Genomic DNA, 19,437 nt, shown 5'->3' with positions numbered 1-19,437 from the left:
TTCAGGGTCATGAGCTGTGTTGCTTTTACGCCAAACATATCGTTTTGCATTGTGGCCAAACAGTTCGATTTTGGTTTCATCTGACCAGAGCACCTTCTTCCACATGTTTGGTGTGTCTCCCAGGTGGCTTGTGGCAAACATTAAACGAGATTTTTATGGATATCTTTGAGAAATGGCTTTCTTCTTGCCACTCTTCCATAAAGGCCAGATTTGTGCAGTGTACGACTGATTGCTCTCCTATGGACAGACTCTCCCACCTCAGCTTTAGATCTCTGCAGTTCATCCAGAGTGATAATGGGTCTCTTGGCTGCATCTCTGATCAGTCTTCTCCTTGTTCGAGATGAAAGTTTAGAGGGACGGCTGGGTCTTGGTAGATTTGCAGTGGTCTGATACTCCTTCCATTTCAATATGATTGCTTGCACAGTGCTCCTTGGGATGTTTAAAGCTTGGGAAATCTTTTTGTATCCAAATCCAGCTTTAAACTTCTCCACAACAGTATCTCGGACCTGCCTGGTGTGTTCCTTGGTCTTCATGATGCTCTCTGCGCTTTGAACAGAACCCTGAGACTATCACAGAGCACATGCATTTATACGGAGACTTTATTACACACAGGTGGATTCTATTTATCATCATCAGTGATTTGGGACAACATTGGATCATTCAGAGATCCTCACTGAACTTCTGGAGTGAGTTTTCTGCACTGAAAGTCAAGGGGCCGAATAATATTGCACATCCCACTTTTCAGTTTTTTATTTGTTAAAAACGTTTGACACATCCAATAAATTTCATTCCACTTCACGATTGTGTCCCACTTGTTGATACTTCACAAAAAAAATTTATTTTATATCTTTATGTTTGAAGCTTGAAATGTGGCAAAAGGTTGAAAAGTCCAAGGGGGCCGAATACTTTCGCAAGGCACTGTATCTAAGATTGGGTTGAAGAGGTAGCCTCTGACCGTCATGGCATGAATATGCAAACAGTGCTATGAATCAGAAAAAGGTGGACCCAAGATTCAGCCACACACAGTACTGAAAGTTTAAAAGGTTTATTCAGCCACAGGAAAACGTCACACAGGTAACACTCCTCACATCTTCCAGGAATCACTGAGGTAGAAAGAGGGATTAGTGACTTGTAGTCCCTCCAGATTTTGCAGGGATCAGAAAAGTCACTAACCTGCTTTTTTCTTGAGTGGAACTTGAAACCCAGAGGGGAAACCTCAGTGGGCGGCAGGCGGTGATCTCCACAGCACAAGTAAGAAGTGACTCCAGGCTGAATAATCAGAGGGCTAGGCTGGCTCAATAATCCAAGGACAGAAACAGGGTCAACGATCGGAACAAGAGGCGTCAGGCAAGGGGCAGGAAGAGGCATAAACCAGATGCAGGAAACAAGGTTGACAACCAAAATCCAAATAGTCCGACAGGGAGCAGGCAGAGGCATAAATCCAAAAGGCAAGGCAAGATCAAGAACAATGATCAGGACCTGAGAATGCGCCGGACCGAGAACACTGGACCACCATCAATGACCCGGGTGGGTGGAGGGGGCCCAGAGGTGGGCCCAAGTCGGGGCTCCACGAAGGGCTTGATCTGAGAAACGTGGAACGTGGGGTGAATCCTCATGGAGTTGGGTAATCTCAGTCGTACAGCGACAGGGTTGATGATCTTGGAGATTGGGAAAAGTCTAACATATCAGGGTGCCAATTTCCGGGATTCTACCCTTAATGGGAGGTCCTTGGTGGAGAGCCAAACTTTCTGCCCCACCTGGTACTTAGGGGCAGGAATCTGTCTCCGGTTGGCCGTTCTTGACTGAACCAGTGACATTCTGATCATCGACCTCCTGGCCTTTCTCCATATTCTTTGGCACCTTAGGGCAGCCGCTTGGGTGGATGGAACATTAGCTTCTCTCTCCTGAACTGAAAACATGGGTGGCTGGAAACCAAACACAACATGAAAAGGGGACAAACCAGTGGCACTTGATTGCATAGAGTTCATGGCATATTCAACCCAGGGCAAATTTTGTGACCACTTGGTCGGGTCAGACTCACATAAGATACGAAGTTTGGTTTCAGCGTCCTGGTTGGCTCTCTCGGTTTGGCCATCAGACTGAGGATGAAACCCTGAGGAAAGACTAACAGAAATTCCCAACAACGAACAAAATTCCTTCCAGAAACGTGACACAAATTGGGGTCCTCTATCAGAAACAATGTCATTTGGGATTCCATGGGGCCTGAAAACTTCTCGGGTCAATATCTCACCCATCTCCTTAGCAGATGGAAGCTTCTCCAAGGGCACCAGATGAACAATGACAAGACTCCAGTACCTTAGGCACAAGGCGTTCAGGGACAAAACAGCAGTCAGGCGGACATGATGGTGGGTTACGCAGATCCCTAATGGCTTCCTGGACCTCCCTTTCCACCTCCACTCGGGACACAGACAACCTAACGGTTTCAGGAAGGATAAACTCCTCTTCACCCGCAGACTGAGATTCTTCAGGCTCTTGAATCTGGGATAGGGCGTCAGGTTTGCCATTTTTACTCCCTGGCCTGTAAGACAGGGAGAAATTAAAACGACCGAAAAACAGAGCCCACCTAGCCTGTCTGGGGTTTAGCCGTTTTGCTGATTTCAGGTACTCCAAGTTCTTATGGTCAGTCCACACCATAAACGGCTCCTTAGTCCCCTCCAGCCAATGTCTCCACTCTGTCAATGCCATCTTGACAGCCAATAACTCTCTGTCTCCCATGTCGTAATTCCGCTCAGCCTGTGACAGAGTCCTTGAAAAGAAGGCACATGGGTGAACACGATCATCCTCACCTCTTTGGCTTAATACAGCTCCGACCCCAGTGCTTGAGGCATCCACCTCCACAATAAACTGTCTCTCTGGGTCAGGAGACCGTAACACTGGAGCTCACGTGAAGAGTTCCTTTAACCTATTGAAGGCCTTCTCTGCATCCTTATTCCACACAAATTTCACCTTGGAAGAGGTAAGAGCAACCAGGCTGTAATTTCTAATAAACCTCCTATAGAAGTTTGCGAAGCCCAGAAATCTTTGAAGCTGCTTGCGATCAGTTGGAACAGGCCATTCCAATATGGCCTTAACTTTGGAGGGGTCGACAAGCACTTGATCTGGGGAAATGATGAAGCCCAAAAAGGAAGTGGTAGTTATGTGGAACTCACATTTCTCTATCTTGACAAACAACTGGTTTTGGAGAAGATGCGGGAGAACAGCTCTGACATGTTTTCTGTGGGTTTCCAGATCTTGAGAATAAATCAGTATGTCATCAAGATAAACAAATACGAATTGACCCACCATGTCCCTTAGAACGTCATTGACCAATGACTGAAAAACTGCAGGAGCATTAGTAAGTCCAAATGGCATGACCTTGTATTCATAATGGCCCGTAGGCGTGTTGAAAGCCATTTTTCACTCATCTCCTTCTCTGATTCGGACAAGATGAGGTGCATTCCTTAGATCCAGCTTAGAAAATATCTTGGCTCCCTGGATCTGATCAAAAGCTGTGTTCATGAGTGGTACGGGATATCCATTTTTAACTGTTATCTCATTAAGGCTTCTATAATCAATGCATGGTCTCAAAGAACCATCCTTCTTCCCAACAAAAAAGAAACCAGCACCTGCAGGAGAGGAAGAGGGTTGAATGTGCCCTGCCTTTAATGCCTCATCAAAATAACTCTTCATGGCCCTGTGCTCTGGACCAGACAATGAATAGGGTCTGCCTTTAGGGGGTGATGTGCCAGGAAGCAAATCAATAGCACAATCATAAGGTCTATGGGGTGGCAGAGCTGTGGCCTTGATTTTATTAAAAACCTCCTTTAAATCATGGTATTCTTGTGGTACCTTGGATAAATCCAGATAGGTCTCCTCAACCTCATTCTCCACACTGACCTCCGTAGCAGCAGACAAAAGACAGTCAGCAGAACATGACTCAGACCAACCCAGAACTTCTTTTTTCTTCCAGACGATGTGAGGGTTGTGTTTCTGCAACCAGGAGGCCCCTAGGACTACAGGAAGTTCAGGTGAATTAATGATCATGAAAGTTACTTTTTCTTGATGATTACCTCCAACTGTTAAGGTAATCTCCTCCATCCTGAGATGTGAATTGTTCATGCTGTGACCATCCAAAGCTAGCATGTTTCTTGTGTCAGCTGACAGAATACGTTTTATGCCGTTCTTATTTGCAAAATGTTTCGTCCATGATTTCAGTATCTGCTCCTGAATCAATAAACACGGCCCCCTGGAGAAACAAAGAAGAGGTTTGAAAATGGGCAGGAAACAAGAAGGAGGAGGCAGATAGTTGACTTCGGCTCAGTAGAGACCTCCCTTCCTCTGCTGAGCCTGTCCTTTTAGTGGACACCTGAGTGCTAAATGTCCCTTCTCTCCACAATAAAAACAGAGCTTGAATCTTCTCTGACGATCTTTCTCCTCAGGGGTAATTTGGTTCTGCCCAATTGCATCGGTTCACAATTATCATTTTCCTCAGTGAGAGATGACTGACTCCTTCTCTCATACCGGTGTGCAGAAACCTGAATTAATGATGAGCAACCCTTCTCATGGCGCTTCTCCTTCCTTCTCTCTGCCAGCCGAATATCAATGCGAGCAGCCAAATCCTCGAGTTGTTTCAGGGAAGAAGGATAGTCACGGGTCGCTAGCTCATCCTTGATGTCTTCGTTTAATCCTTTCATGAATGCATCCATTTGTGCTGCCTCATTCCAATGGCTCTGTGCAGCCAACAAATGAAAGTCAATTATATAGGTCGAGACAGGCTGATCACCCTGTTTGAGGGACAATAATCCTCTTGCGGCCTCACGACTTGGAATGACCGGGTCAAAAACTCGAATGAGTTCCTTGGAAAAAGTTTCATAAAGATTACAAGATGCAGACCTGTTATGCCATTCAGCAGTTCCCCACTGTTTTTGCCTTTCCTGCCAGCAGAGATATAACAAACGCCACCTTGGAACGTTCAGTGGGAAAGGATGACGGCTGAAGCTCAAAATGAATTTCACACTGAGATAGAAAAGATCGACATTGGTCTGAGTCTCCCCTGAACATCTCAGGTGGAGAGAGGCGTGGCTCCCTTACCTCTGCTGTTGTCCGTGTTACTTGGGCGTGGTTTCTTTGTGACGGTGGCGGCTCGGAGACAAGATTGCCAGAACGTAATGTGAAAATTATTTCCTCCATGCCGGAACCCAACCAGGAAAGGATCTCATCAACGTGGGTACGCCACTGTTGTGCTGGCGATGGGTCCATTTTTGGCCAGATTTTTCTGCTATGAATCAGAAAAAGACGGACCCAAGATTCAGCCAGACACAGTACTGAAAGTTTAAAAGGTTTATTCAGCCACAGGAAAACGTCACACAGGTAACACTCCTCACAGCTTCCAGGAATCACTGAGGCAGAAAGAGGGATTAGTGACTTGTAGTCTCTACAGATTTTGCAGGGATCAGAAAAGTCACTAACCTGCTTTTGTCTTGAGTGGAACTTGAAACCCAGAGGGGAAGCCTCAGTGGGCGGCAGGCGGTGATCTCCACAGCACAGGTAAGAAGTGACTCCAGGCTGAATAATCCGAGGGCTAGGTTGGCTCAATAATCCAAGGACAGAAACAGGGTCAACGATCGGAACAAGAGGCGTCAGGCAAGGGGCAGGAAGAGGCATAAACCAGATGCAGGAAACAAGGTTGACAACCAAAATCCAAATAGTCCGACAGGGAGCAGGCAGAGGCATAAATCCAAAAGGCAAGGCAGGGTCAAGAACAATGATCAGGACCTGAGAATGCGCCGGACCGAGAACACTGGACCACCATCAATGACCCGGGTGGGTGGAGGGGGCCCAGAGGTCAAGGCAAGGTCAAGAACAATGATCAGACAGGAAGGAACGCTGGATATCTACTCACACGAATGGCTTTCAAAAATCTGGCACCGTCTGCTTGTCAGAGTCGGTATATATCAGGGAAGACACAGGTGTATGGCATGCCACAGATTGCACTGCACAGCAGCAGCCACCAGGTACATCTAATCTGCTGATTGCAGCCGGGGAGACAGGGTAGAGCAGACGTGCCAGAATCACAACAAACAGAGCCGTAGCATGTGCAAAAACAAAGATATCATTCAAAGCGTATCAAACATGCATATTAGCACAACTATTGGTTGACTTCTAAGGAGGCAGTATAGTCTGTAAAAGCAACACCAGAGCCACAAAAAAAAAAAACGAGGAATCGACGTTCCAATACCTGCTTAAGAATTTGGAGGATAAAGATCTGTTTCATGCCTCCACCACTTGTACCAAGGCCCCACTGCTTCATCCAAATCCAAGTCACAACTGGATTGGAGTATTCTTAAAAAAATCCCAGCGGACTTTCCTTCATAGACTTAGCAACTTATTTCTCTGATAGAAACACCAAATGCTCCACTCCAACATTTCAATAACTTAGACCACAATCTCAACCAGCCACTCAACCAGATGTTCTGTCAACCACTACAGCCCAGCAATCTTAAGGTAACTCCCAAGAGTGACGGATATGACCTCCATTGTCAATATGGTGGCTAGAATTAGGAGGTGCATCTAGCATGCTACGATTTGTCTTGCTACCATTCAACAATATCCTCAATCTGGGCCTGCAGTTTTGTGATGGGACCGCTTTTACATGAGGGGCCTTCAGAAAATATAACTTTCCTTATAACCCTTATCCATTTAAGAGGTTTACTGGCTGCACATTTATGAATGTTATTTTGACCTATAAATACAGAGATAGGGACCAATAGACAAAGGTAATAAGCTTGATCAAACTGACAACAGAACATGTGTCCCTTAATTTCTACTCACAGTGCAATTATCATACACCTTGAACAAGGTGTTACAATCCAGCACTCTTTGCTCTTGAATTAAGCCTGATAAACACACTGTACTGATGCCCAAAACAAAATGAATTCAATAAAAAAAAACATTTTTCAGTAAGGGCTTACAAACAAAGCTTAATGAAAATGACACTTTTAAAGACTATTGAAGGAAAATACATAAGAAATTCAATTTATTAAGTAGAAATGGCAGAAAGTTTTTTTTTTACACAATGTTCCCCTAAATGTGCTGTTTTACCCAATTATTTTCTTCACTGCAATATCATACAAAAATAATTTTTACATATGATGCGCTTCAGGTTCTTTTCAGTAGCTTTATAGCTCATTTATGGAGACAGACACACTTTCTGTATCGTGTTCCATCCACCTATTTCTAATCCCTTTAAACCATCAATGCTTGATATGGAATCAGCTCAAATACCATTATAGCCAACCTTGGATCCTAGTCATATAGTTTTTAGAAAATGTAGCTCACCAAGTACTGCGGGGAGAGATGACCTTCACATACTAATCCCTTGCACTCAGTGTAAAAGCAGAGTCTCACCGCAACAGCATACAAAATATAGGACTAAAACCCCTATGGCAGGAAAATTGTGGCCACCATTGAAAATAAAAATAAAAATCTCTTTTGGCAACTCTACTTGTAAAATTCAATAAACACCAAGAAATAGAGATAGACCAAAAAATAGCAAAGCTATCGGAATCAGCAGATTTGCAACTTGATTGGTTGGCCCTGACCATTAACTGGTCAGTCAGAAATTCAAAAATACCTGATCAGTGAACACATATACTAAGCACTGTACGGTTGTACTGCCCACCAATCTCTTGAGTTTGGAAGTTGTTACTGAGTGAAGAAGACCCAAAATTCGTTTTTTAAAGTATTATAAGCTATTACATGTTTAAAATGAAGTCAGGGTAAAAACAGAGACTTTTTAAACCGAAACTTTGTTTTCCAAGACATGTCAAGACCTGTTTGCTGTTCATTCAGGCTGCGAGAGACAGCAACACTTTCAAGAGGTAATAGAAATGTTATGATTTGGGGTTGTTTGGTTTTTGGTTTCTGGATTTTTGTTGGTCTTATTCACAGTTCAAGTTTTGAATCATGTTTCTATTTATTTTCCTGGTCATGCTTTAGTTTTGTCATCTTGTTCATGGTTTGTCTACTTTGGTTTTCAGATCTGGTTATGCTTTTGCTTCATGTTTTTCTAGTTTGTGTTCAAGAGTCTCTGTTTTGCTCCAGCCATGTTTTGTTCTGTTAATTAAGTTTATTCGGTTCACCTGCTCCAAGTTAATCTGTCTCCTTACTCCACCTGGTTTTCACTCCATATATACACACCTGTTCAGTTAGTCATCGCGTAAACATTTTTCTCTGATCATGTCTTGTTCACAGATCATGTCTTGTTTTTTGATCATGCCATGCCTGTCTCGTCTGCCCGTTTGTTGTTTTGTTCCTGCCTCCGGCTGTGAGTGAGTTTTTTGGTATTAAACCTTCGCACTTACCATCACGCTGCCTGCTCGTCTGCATTCTGGGGTCCTATATCTCGTAAACCCTAACAAGAAAGGCTGAACATATTACAGCAAGATATAAGATTCTAGTCTCAAATGGGAACTCCATAATTATTGTCTTCGTTTTAAAGAAGTAAAAGTCTGTTTTACAGAGCTTGCTCATACGTGTCTTGTGACATTGACTTTGCTCCTGATATTAATGATGAATAACAAAATATGTTAAATGCTGTTATTCTGTCTTCCAAATTAATATTAAAATCATCTGAAATTGGTAACGGCAGGTACAACCTGCAAAAACTGGCGATAATCAATAGCAACAAAATTATGAGTGCATCTCTTGCAAAACTTTATAGTGTTTTTTTCCTTTAAACCAAGTTGCAGATTTCTGGACCATCAAAAATGAGCTGCAATGATCATAACAAAGCAAATTCTGAATAAATGCACCAATGAGTAAAAAATGAAAATGTCTTCCCATTAATTGAGAAAAACACATCAATTTTCTGTTGTCGGTTCTGTGAAATGAGGTCCATGTAGAAACAATTACAACAGCCATTCTATATTTAAGATTAATGGCAATTGATTTTCTTTTTATGGGACCATTAATGCCTACATCACAAGCATTAGAGATAAATTCCATCAGGAAGCCTTCATATCACCCCAATAATGCAGCATATACATGCACACATACAAAAAAAAAGTTGTTTGAAAATAAAATATTTGCAGATGATTGCCACTGTGTGCTCAGACAGCAGCTATGCTCATGTTACAGAAGAGCTTCTTTGTATTTTCATATGCATGCATCCATCAAAACAGTACATAAGTGCATGACCTGTTTCCATGGCAACTACACTTGAAAAAAACATGGGTAAATAAAATGTTTAGACAAACACATTAAAAGAAGGGACTCAGATATAAAGCCTGCTTGCTTCAGTATTTTAAGTGTGGTGTTGCATGTCTAGAATATTTTAGTGGGACACAGCTATAACCCCTGTCAATAACCCAAATTTAAAGAAAAAAGAAGATTGGTACCCTTCAGCAGTCTTCCCTGCTTCAGAAGCTCTGTCTTGTGTTTTCTGTTCAAAAGCTGAGGATGATGGCATGTCTCCCCCATTCTCTCCTTCTGGGCAACGGATGGCAACCCTCAACATTGGTACAGCTTAATGTCCTTGGATGGTAGAAAATTAGCCACTCGTTGCTCCTTGTCCAGGTCTGCTGACTCTCCCTTGTTGTCACCTCTAACAGCTGGAGCATAAGAGCGCAGCTTAATGATCACCCAATGACGATCATGTTGTTGATCCTTGTATACTCTCCATTTTAGCCACCTGGGTTGCAAGGAAAGCCAGTCACTTGTGTTTTTCAGCATTTTGGACCCTGGGGTCATTCGCCTCCTCCATGAGCTGTAGGATTGTTTTTTGAAGGTCTCTTGCTACAGCCGAACAGCTGACACATCTATCACGAGAAAATCCAACAACTGCTTTACATCTTCAATCTGCTCGGCTGGTTGCTGCTTTTTCGGCCTTATGTCTTTAATGTCCACTGTTCACACCTCAGCTTTTTCGGAACGTATGTGACCAAGTGTTGGTTGTCAACACAGCAGGGCAGCAGCTCAGGAACTGGTTATTTTTATACAGGGTATGAAGATTTAAGCACTTTACACTTTCATATGTCAACAACTAGATAGCGTTTTACATGAATGGCATCAGTTTGACATGTCGTGTCATGGCGTTTTAATATATAGAGATCGTATGCCATGAGTCCTAATCATAAAAAAATTAAAACCTGCAGTATTTCTTATCTACATTCAAAGCTAAGGGTGAAAGATGTCTGTGGTGAAAAAAATGAAATAAAATATAAATTAAATTTGTCTAATGGGACAAAAAATGACAGAATGCCTAAGGAACGAAAAGAAGAAAATCATGAATTTCCTAACAGAAAAATATAGAATCACGATTTCTAATCAAGAATATCTACAGGTTTTGCAGCTAAATTTGACAGGGCCACCTGTTAAAAATGCAACCACTGTGAACATCTGTGAAAACAATAACAGTCTCATTTTTTACAAACATGCTATTAAGAGAAATGATGTGGGCATCTTCCTGCAAACTGGGTGACAGTGATTTCATCACACGATCTTATGTAAAAGCCAGCCAGTATTACATCTGCAGTTTGAAACAGTAAAATGCAATAACAACGACTTACATACATCAACCAAATAGAATGCTAGTGTATCCCGGGGCGTCTTACTTCATATTCCTGCTGTGTCCTTTTGACGTGGATGCAGTTTCCCTGTGCAGCCGAGGGTATTCATAATTCAAAGGTCAAGTTGTGGGGGCATTTGTATGCATGATGGGGTGCAAGATCGAACAGGAAGATTTCTCATTAGAGCTTGTGGAGAAGTGTCCTTTCATTGTTCCTATGCAAATGAGGAAGCACTTTTATGCAGTACATAGCAGTTAGTCTGTGCAGCAGAATGGGATTTCCTTCTATACGTGAATGCCCAACAGGTTGTGATGTGTCGTTTTCTCATGTGGCTAAAACTGAAGTTGACATCAAATGTACTTCACTGCTATCTGTACTTGTTTTAATGAGAGGATGAGATTGCTGTAATGTAAATTTAACTGTTAATACTTTCCAAATTTGTGATTTTATTACTCTTGAATGTGTTAATGGTAATTGTAAGTGAATATTTAGTTTACTTTACAGGGATTAGTCAAATGTAACACAGTTACACAAATTATGGTCTTTTAATTGCCAAATTTCTTCAAACATTTGCACAAATTTCATTAAAATCAAGTGATTTAATGACCTTTTGTTTTACTTCACTGTATTCTAAATGTGGAGAAACATAGTCTAGGAAAACAAACAGTACAATATGGTGTTTTGCATGAGAGCCTAGTTTAAATGGTAGATGCCTTGACAGTGTACAGTGCCAGCCAAATTAATTTTCATGTCCTGAAGATGTGTAACACCCTTACAACAATTTGAACTTTTATTGCAGCAGCATAGTTTCACATTGAAAAGCACAGGGAATTCCTAACTTTATTGGCACAATTATTGATGTACCTGTTGATGCTTTGTACAATATCCTTTTGCCAATACAACTTACTCTTCACCAGTTAAATTTACTAGGTTGGTATATACAGAGAGAGGGGTATCAGCCATTTCTGCTTGTACAATATCTATGAATCATCCAGACTACTGAGTCCTATTCTATGTTTGCTTCTCACTGGCAACTCAGGATTTAGACTCTGGGGACTGAGACTGCCATGGAAGAAGGTTGATTTTGTGTCTTGTGACCAATTCTGTCTTGATCTGGTCATATGGTTGGATCATTATCCTGCTGTAAGACCCAGTGATGACCCAGTTTTTTAGTTTGCTGGTAGACCACCAGCCACAACTCCTGTTTTTCAAAGAATTTACAATGCCAAGCACTCTGGCAAGGTTCCCAGGGCCTTTGGAAAAGAACCTTCCCCATACATATCAGTAAGCATAAAATGCCATTCCATCTGTTCACAACTTGTTTCGTACCAAATTAACCTGGAGTGTTTGTTGTTGAAAAGTTAAATCATAGTCTCATCTGACCAAAGCACAGAGTTTCAGTAGACCTTAGACAGCTCCATTTATTTATGTTTATGACGGGTGGATTAAAGGCTCTTTCCTAACATCTCTCCCACACAACTGGTTGGTATACAGTTGACATCTATATGCCCTAAAGATTTCACTCTGTAAAGCAATTGATTAACTTTAAGCTTTGGGAACCTGTTTGACCTATTTTACCATTCCTGTGACTGTACTTGTTAGTGAGATAAATATGGATCCCTGTCCAGCTTAGTGGCCAACAGTAATTAGCCTTTAGTTACATCATACTTATACCGTAGGGAAACAAGAGGTCATGGATTACCAATTAGAATTTCCTAGAGGGTCTGGTCAACTTAGAAAAGTGAAGAAGAAATCAAATAAATAGTTCAGTTACATTAATTAATTAATTAACTTATCTATTGATTTATTGATTTTTTCATTTACCCCCCTTATTGAATGTCAGTCAGCCAGTCAGTCATTTTCTACCGCTTATTTCATAGTGGGTCGCGGGGAAGCTGGTGCCTATCTCCAGCAGTCTATGGGCGAGAGGCAGGGTACACCCTGGACAGGTCGCCAGACCATCGCAGGGCAACACACAAACCTTATTTAATGTATTCAAATTAAAAGATTAAAAGATTAGCTTATTCAAAGGCTTTTTAAACATCCGTAGCAGGAGTGTCAGAAAATGTCTGTTAAGAACACATTGAACAAAGCCACACTGTAATGTTGAGGTACTATTTCTTTTAAAATCTCACAAAAAAATCAAAACGCATTACATGACTTCAAGATCATTACTGGAATTTTCATCTAAGGCAATCAGATATTGTACAAATTACAATCTCATTCTATTTAAACTGAGAGGTACTGCACTATTCTTGCAATAATTCCACATTAAACCACACTATGGTTTCCAATGACTGCAAATATCTGCAAACACATAAAAAAAAAAAAAAAAAGCAGAAACATTGGCCTAATCCAGCTAAACTCTGAATCAGTGAATACACAGTGCTTTATTTAGTAGTGAGAAAGGTAAGCAATGCTATTTTTCCTCCTGGCACCTTATGACAACACTGACAATACAATAAAAAAGGAGCCTCAGTGCCTTGCCTGCTTGTCTCATACATCTTCAGTCATGCAGAAGGCCGTCCATCAGTTTTACTGCACATTGGCTTCCTATAAACGCAGCATTGATGACGGATGACCCTAAGTGCAACTAAATAACTACAGTAGGGGATGATAAAAATGTGGGAACACACATCCTAGACAGGAAATTGGCCATTTTTGAGCAATTGGCACAGAGGAGCTGAGTTGATGGCACTTCTTTTAGTGCTCGCTCCCTTGAAAAGCTGTAGAGGTCTGGTTGTCCACAGGGAGATAGTTACAGTCCACTGAACATATTACCAATGTACACAAACCCTGAAGATCTCAATTCCTTTCTTCTTAGCCTATACAGTTACTTGTGGCTGTGACAGGGGTAAACAAATGAGGGGATAAGGCTATCAGGAAACATACCTCAGTCAATATCAGAGGCTAAAACGAAGAAACAAACAAGAGAGCTGAGCTAATATGCTGTAAAGACATCACAACTAGGTGCATTAAAACCATGGCCTGGTGAAAGTAGGGTAATGAGGAAAAGTGGCTGTCTATAATAAGGGATCACTCAAGATTAATGTGGAGTAGAACATCAAAAGCGACAGACAGGTGTATGAAATTAAGAGGTGACTCACCTGTATTTCACAGTCTGCTGAATTGCTAAGTGGCAGTTTTATAGCATTTAATATCTCTTCTGTTTTTCATCAAATCTTTTTTTTCCCTTCAATGATTCGCAATGGATGATGATGACAATCTGGAAAACTGTTGCACTCAATAAATGACTTAGCCCCGAGTTTCACGACTACATGTGTGGCTGACCAGATATCAAAATGACAGATAACAGAAAAAAAGGTGTCTAAATGATCATAAAAAAAACCAAAAAGCTAATTGCTAATCTGACTGTATGGATGGTTTTGAGTTCAAATTTTAGCATGGTGTTTCATACTGATGTTGACTTGTAATTTAAGATGCAATGTCTTGTAAATACTTTTGCAAGGGACATTTACATGGGACTCAGCTGTAATTTCAGCTAATGGTAACTCTAGAAAACATTGTCTTGAGGGTGCTGAATTGTCACAGATTTCAGATATTTTATTTTTTGTAAAAAACTAAGTTTGAAAACTATATATTATTTTCCTTTTACTTCACAATTATACACAACTTGTAGTGGTCTATTACGCAAATGTGAAAAGGTTCAAGGGGAACTTAACATTGGCTTTAATGGCTCTTCCACTGTTGTCAAAGTTAAATCTTGAATGGGTGGGGAAATACATGTCTCCAATGGTGAAATAAACCTCCGTCAGCCACTGCTGAGTGCAAAACCCCATTTAGAGCTGATTAAAAACTCATATATAGGTTATCAGTAAGTCTTATTAGTCTAATCTTTATCAAACTACATCTCATCTGAAACCAAAAGATGGTATTTCTTTGGTAATATTGCCTCATGATATTTCTTTGAAACTAAAAAGTAAAAACACAGAAAATATAAAACACTGTGATTACCACAACTTTAATACTAATGTACTGATAAAATGAGTATTAGTATTTGGAGATAGACAGTGAACATAATACCAAAAAAACAAAGAAAGTTGTGTTTTATAGTACAACATCCACCATTAGTTTAGTATGTCAGCGTTTTGAATACCAGTCTGAATAAAGGTTGGAAAAAAGACCATGCAATGGTTTGAGAGAAGCAGATGGATTACATATTCTACAGCAAATCTACATTTTACTGATTTTAACCAAAGTGAACAGCCTTGCCATATTAATGTCCGACTATCTCTGCCAACTATCTCTGCATGAAAGTCCGAGTACCCTTGCTCAAATAAAAGTAGGCCTAAAAGTAACACTTGCAAGGTCAAACGTTGGAATTGGTTGTCGTTTAGGAATTGCCTTCCTCTATAGATGTTTTTTTTGCTACCAGCTGAATACAAGCAGATTTAATCTCCAGTGACTTCCACTGTTTAAAAGCAACTCAGTTTAAGGTATAAAAGTGAAAGGACAGTTCCTCATGACTAAATTGTCTGGATACATCTGGTACAGAAACATACACCCAAGGCATTTAGCCACGCTAAACATTCAGCATGCTGAGGTGGTTGAACCTTTATCTGCACAGAGTCTTCATTGCACACCATGAGATTAGGTAATGTTATTATTGCGTCATTGCTGCCATATTTGCTTTGCATATAAATACATTTGCAGCCGTTACGTCTATGTGTGGTAGATTTCGCGTCCAAAAATTGGGATTTTTTATAGTCCAAAAAATCCATGGCCTTCTAACTAAGCTCTGAAATGCATTTCTAGACCTTTTTGCATAAGACTATGCACCATTGTGCACCATCAATGTACAATGCAGGCATCCATTACTGTCATCTAATATTACAAACATCAGCTTTAATGCGTGTTAGCAAAACATTATGCTATTATTTTTGCTACAAATAAATTAATGAAATAAAGTACATCAATCTGACCTTCAATTCTGCACCTCTATCTCTACCGCTAGAAAATATGCAAGCCCATATTTTCCCTGTTTTAATCCAATCCTGTGGCTCACATGTCCCTTGAAGACATTTCTGGTGGTGAACACAGTCAGTATGAGCATCCCTTGGTTACCAAGCTAACAAATTACCAAAATCCATTGTAAGCTTCTGATATCAGAGGTAAATGAAACATCTGGGAGGTTTAAAAATGTTCTCCACTGGACTTCTATTTTGAGAAATTTGAGATGTCCTTGAATAACTCATCTTTGATGCTTTCGGTTTGTAGATCATCCTCACAGATAGTTCAGTCGTTTGTACCTTGCAAATTCATTAATACCATATTTTCTTTTCAGTACCACTAAAGGCAGCTGAAGTAGCACCAATGGTTATTCTATAGTTAAAGTTCTGGGGCATAAGACATCACAGTTTGTGGCTTTACTGAGTCTTCTTTAAATATTGTTAACATTCCATTTCATCTGTTAGTGGTCATAATCCTTTGACCAGTACTGTACTACACCAACAAAAGTGGTGCATTTTAGGTAATTATGGAGATAATTTCAGCGTGCTTCCTAGAACACAGGCTTGTAGGTTACCTTAAGAATACTCCCAGGAAGTAAGTAGTGGCCTGCTGGTTCCAGAGATGTGCTGGATCTGCTTACTGTGTGAGAAGTGGGAGGCAGAAGATGTGAGCTGGGTACTTTCTCCACCTAATCCACATATCCTCGCAGCATTCCCTCTTTAGATGGCCAGCCACCTTAAAGAACCAACAGGGAAAACTTTACTTCCATGTTTTACTACATGAAATCAACATTTACTTGATGTTATTATTACCTTTTGCATCGGTTAGATTGCAGTATTAGATATTGCATGCCGTTTTTATATTCTGTTGCTCATACATCCCTATAATTAGGCAAATGTTAACCAATATGGATTGATTGTGTCTTGTAACTAAAACCCTTTGGTTAGCTTTAGGCAATACATGATTCAGTGGAGCAAAACTGTAGCTTTTCTACTTTCTTTGAAATAATCTTTAGTCTCATAGGCTTTAAACACATGTCCCATGTTACACGACTGTGAGTGGATCAGTGTATTAAACCATTCCCTCCTACCTCTGTAATGCTAGAAAATCATGGGCAATAGACAAGCTTTGTAAACAGTTTATTTCAGAATACATATTCCAGAAGGTGATGTGTTATAATAACCTATACAGACAAAATTAAATACTTTCTCTAGACACTGCATGTGTTGCAGCTGTTAATGACTGTTAAAAATGGGTTAAAGATTTCCGAGTTTTTGATAGCTATTTTCTGTTCTTCCCCGCCTTCTGCAGGAATCATTCAATTACTACTACTTTTTCACCACATCAACTTTTTATGTCCTGGTTTGAGATTTGGAATATTTGTGAGATGGCTCTTTGTTAAAACCAATTCATGCAGAAAATTCCTGTTCAGTCCTAAACAAACCACAAAAACCTCTTTAGAAAATTCCTTAAGATATTTTATTGGTTCTCACCGCTTGGTCTATGGTACTGTTTATTTTCATCCACATATATTGATATAGAAATATATTTTTAAACCGTTTATTGTTGTTGCTAACGCCTATTCTTCCACATTGGTCTATGTACATTAGATTTCTAATTTGCTTTGTATGTTTGTTTTTTTTTGTCTGCCATTACTGATTTTACTGTTAGACTTTATTTTAATTATATTTGTAATATATTTGCAAACAATTTCTTATTGTGATTTTGTGTATAGTTTGTGCTAATTAAATTAAGCCAAACCAAACCCATCATGCATTCCTTATTGCTGATCTAGGCACGACATCAGGAATCTAGATCCATTATTTGTAGATGAAGACACTTTGTGTTACTGTGTCATTACACTGAATGAAAGAGTAACACGTTTATTTTTAAAAACATTTTTAAGTCCACTGTTTCCAAAAACAACCATTATGAACAATGACAAGTTGAACGCTGAGGTGCACGTCTAAGCTGCCAGCATAGTATTACATTCATACACTGCAAAGTGTTATAAACAATGAGATGGATGAGACAATAACAACATATTTGAGAATGAAAAGAAGATCTATACATCAGCGCAAAAGGCAGGATAAAATATTGTAAAAGACAAGATGATTTATGCTACTTAGTTCATGAGAATGAGAGGAGAAAAGATTTTAGGAATATATTTGGCAAGATTAACAAACTTGTTTTTTTTTGTTTTTGTTTTTGCTTTTTTGTTTTTCACAAATAAAGTTGTCCCAAACTGTGTTTTAAGTAATATGTAACTAGTGTAGAATAACTCCCACCAGACAAAGTCACATGCAAACAAAATCTTTACCAGACTTCTGTTTGACAAGCAATGCTGTGGTGCTTTAATATTATGAGACTGCTTGCCATGAGATCTCACAACTGTCATGATCTTGAAGTGTTAGGTTTTGGTTTTCATTTGTGTTCATGTTTTTCAGCAGTTTCCTTGTTCTTTATTATGTTCTATAGGTCTTGTCATATTCTGTTTTTATTCTTGCTTTTGTTTGTGTTTTGCTATTCTTTTTAGGTGTATTCCTTTACTTCATTCCTTTGTGTTTCTTATGTGATCCTTTTTCAGTAAATTTGTTTTCCTGATAGATCTGTATGACATTTTGCCTAGGGTTTCTTGTTCAGCTCCACTCATGTTTATTTGTCATTTCTCCCCTTTAATGCTCTGCTCTTTTCTTCTGTTTCAACTGCCCAACGTATCCTCTGATTGTTTTGCATTCTCTCTGCCCCAGCTGCTCCACATTTCATCTGAGTTGCTCTTCTAGTTCATTGGTCAATTCTATACCCTGCCTGTGTATTGAAACTCACTTGTTTTTATTGCTCACTGTTGAATTATACCATTTGCCTGTCTGTTCATGCCTGTCTTCTCGCCTGGTCTTCTGCCTATGTTCTTATGCCGTTCTCTCCTTGTGTTTTACCTGTAAGTTTTGTTGTTCACTTAGCATTAAATCGCTCTAATCACTATGCTGCTAAGTTCCTGCTTGCATTTTGTTCCAGCTAACAATCCACAATTCATGACAATAACACAGCTAAATAAAATAGTGTTTCAATTAGTTTGAAAGCTCCACAGCTCCTGATTTATGTTAGACAACATCAGAAACCAGAAAAATATTCCACCACAACATTGCTATTTCCTAGCTTAGTACAAATCACCAGTGTCAGTCAAATGCAAAACTACTTGTGGTATTATAGAGTAAATAAGATTAAAGGCTCCCACATTGTTCGGTGTACTGTGCAGTAGTGGTAGCCGCACAGCCACTGTGCGCACTGTCCAAGGACGTTTGAGGTTCCATAATCAAGCATGCCAATTTTCTACATTTTAAATGACAAATTCATACATTCCCCACACTTTCTGCCAGTAGGGCAAAGAAGGGGAAGGGATAGTAGGAAGTTTGATGAGAAAGTTGGGCACCTGGCACAGCCACTTTCTTCTCCAGAAAGAGAAGAAAGTGGCTGTGACGGTGCTCTTCCTCAGGACTGCCTGCTTGGATCAGCTCAGTATATCAGCACGGTGTCACATATAGAACAGTTGGATGTGAAGACTTCTTTCCACCGAGCAGTTTACATTGTGACACTACTTACGCGGCCATAAAAAAGGGAGCTTTCCACAGATGTGTCCGGCAGAGTCAAGTATGCCAGAGTATGTTGTAGCTGTAGGATAGTTATTGAATCTCAGTTGTTGAATTACATCTGCACTTCCTGCTGCGTGCATAGTTAGAGACCAAAAACATCCAGGCCCACATTTCCTTGATCCCCTTTCCTAATGAAGAAGCTAAAGGTCTATTTGATTGCAGAACAGCATAATGACAAACTGGTTTTGCCTGTCTTCCTGCCCTAAACAGTTAATGCTGCTAGTAAAACTCATAGGCCTACAACCATA

General features: G+C 40.1%; 1 protein-coding gene across 2 annotated transcripts in view; it reads right to left on the bottom strand.

Annotated features, from left to right (window-relative positions):
• lingo1a (leucine rich repeat and Ig domain containing 1a) overlaps positions 1–19,437 on the bottom strand; it is a 270,502-nt gene that overhangs the window by 92,540 nt on the left and 158,525 nt on the right. Inside the window, exon 1 of one of the 2 annotated variants that reach the window (XM_047347210.1) lies at positions 16,114–16,219. The exons of the other annotated variant lie outside the window; for it this stretch is intronic. The gene's annotated coding sequence lies outside the window, so the exon portion shown is untranslated. Of the gene's footprint in view, positions 1–16,113; positions 16,220–19,437 lie in introns of those variants that run through there. 2 annotated transcript variants of the gene reach the window in all.

The sequence above is a fragment of the Girardinichthys multiradiatus genome, chromosome 2 (assembly GCF_021462225.1).
Source record: "Girardinichthys multiradiatus isolate DD_20200921_A chromosome 2, DD_fGirMul_XY1, whole genome shotgun sequence".
NCBI lineage: Eukaryota > Metazoa > Chordata > Actinopteri > Cyprinodontiformes > Goodeidae > Girardinichthys > Girardinichthys multiradiatus.
Note: the sequence above shows the minus strand (reverse complement) of the source record. Positions and strands in the feature narration are given on the sequence as shown.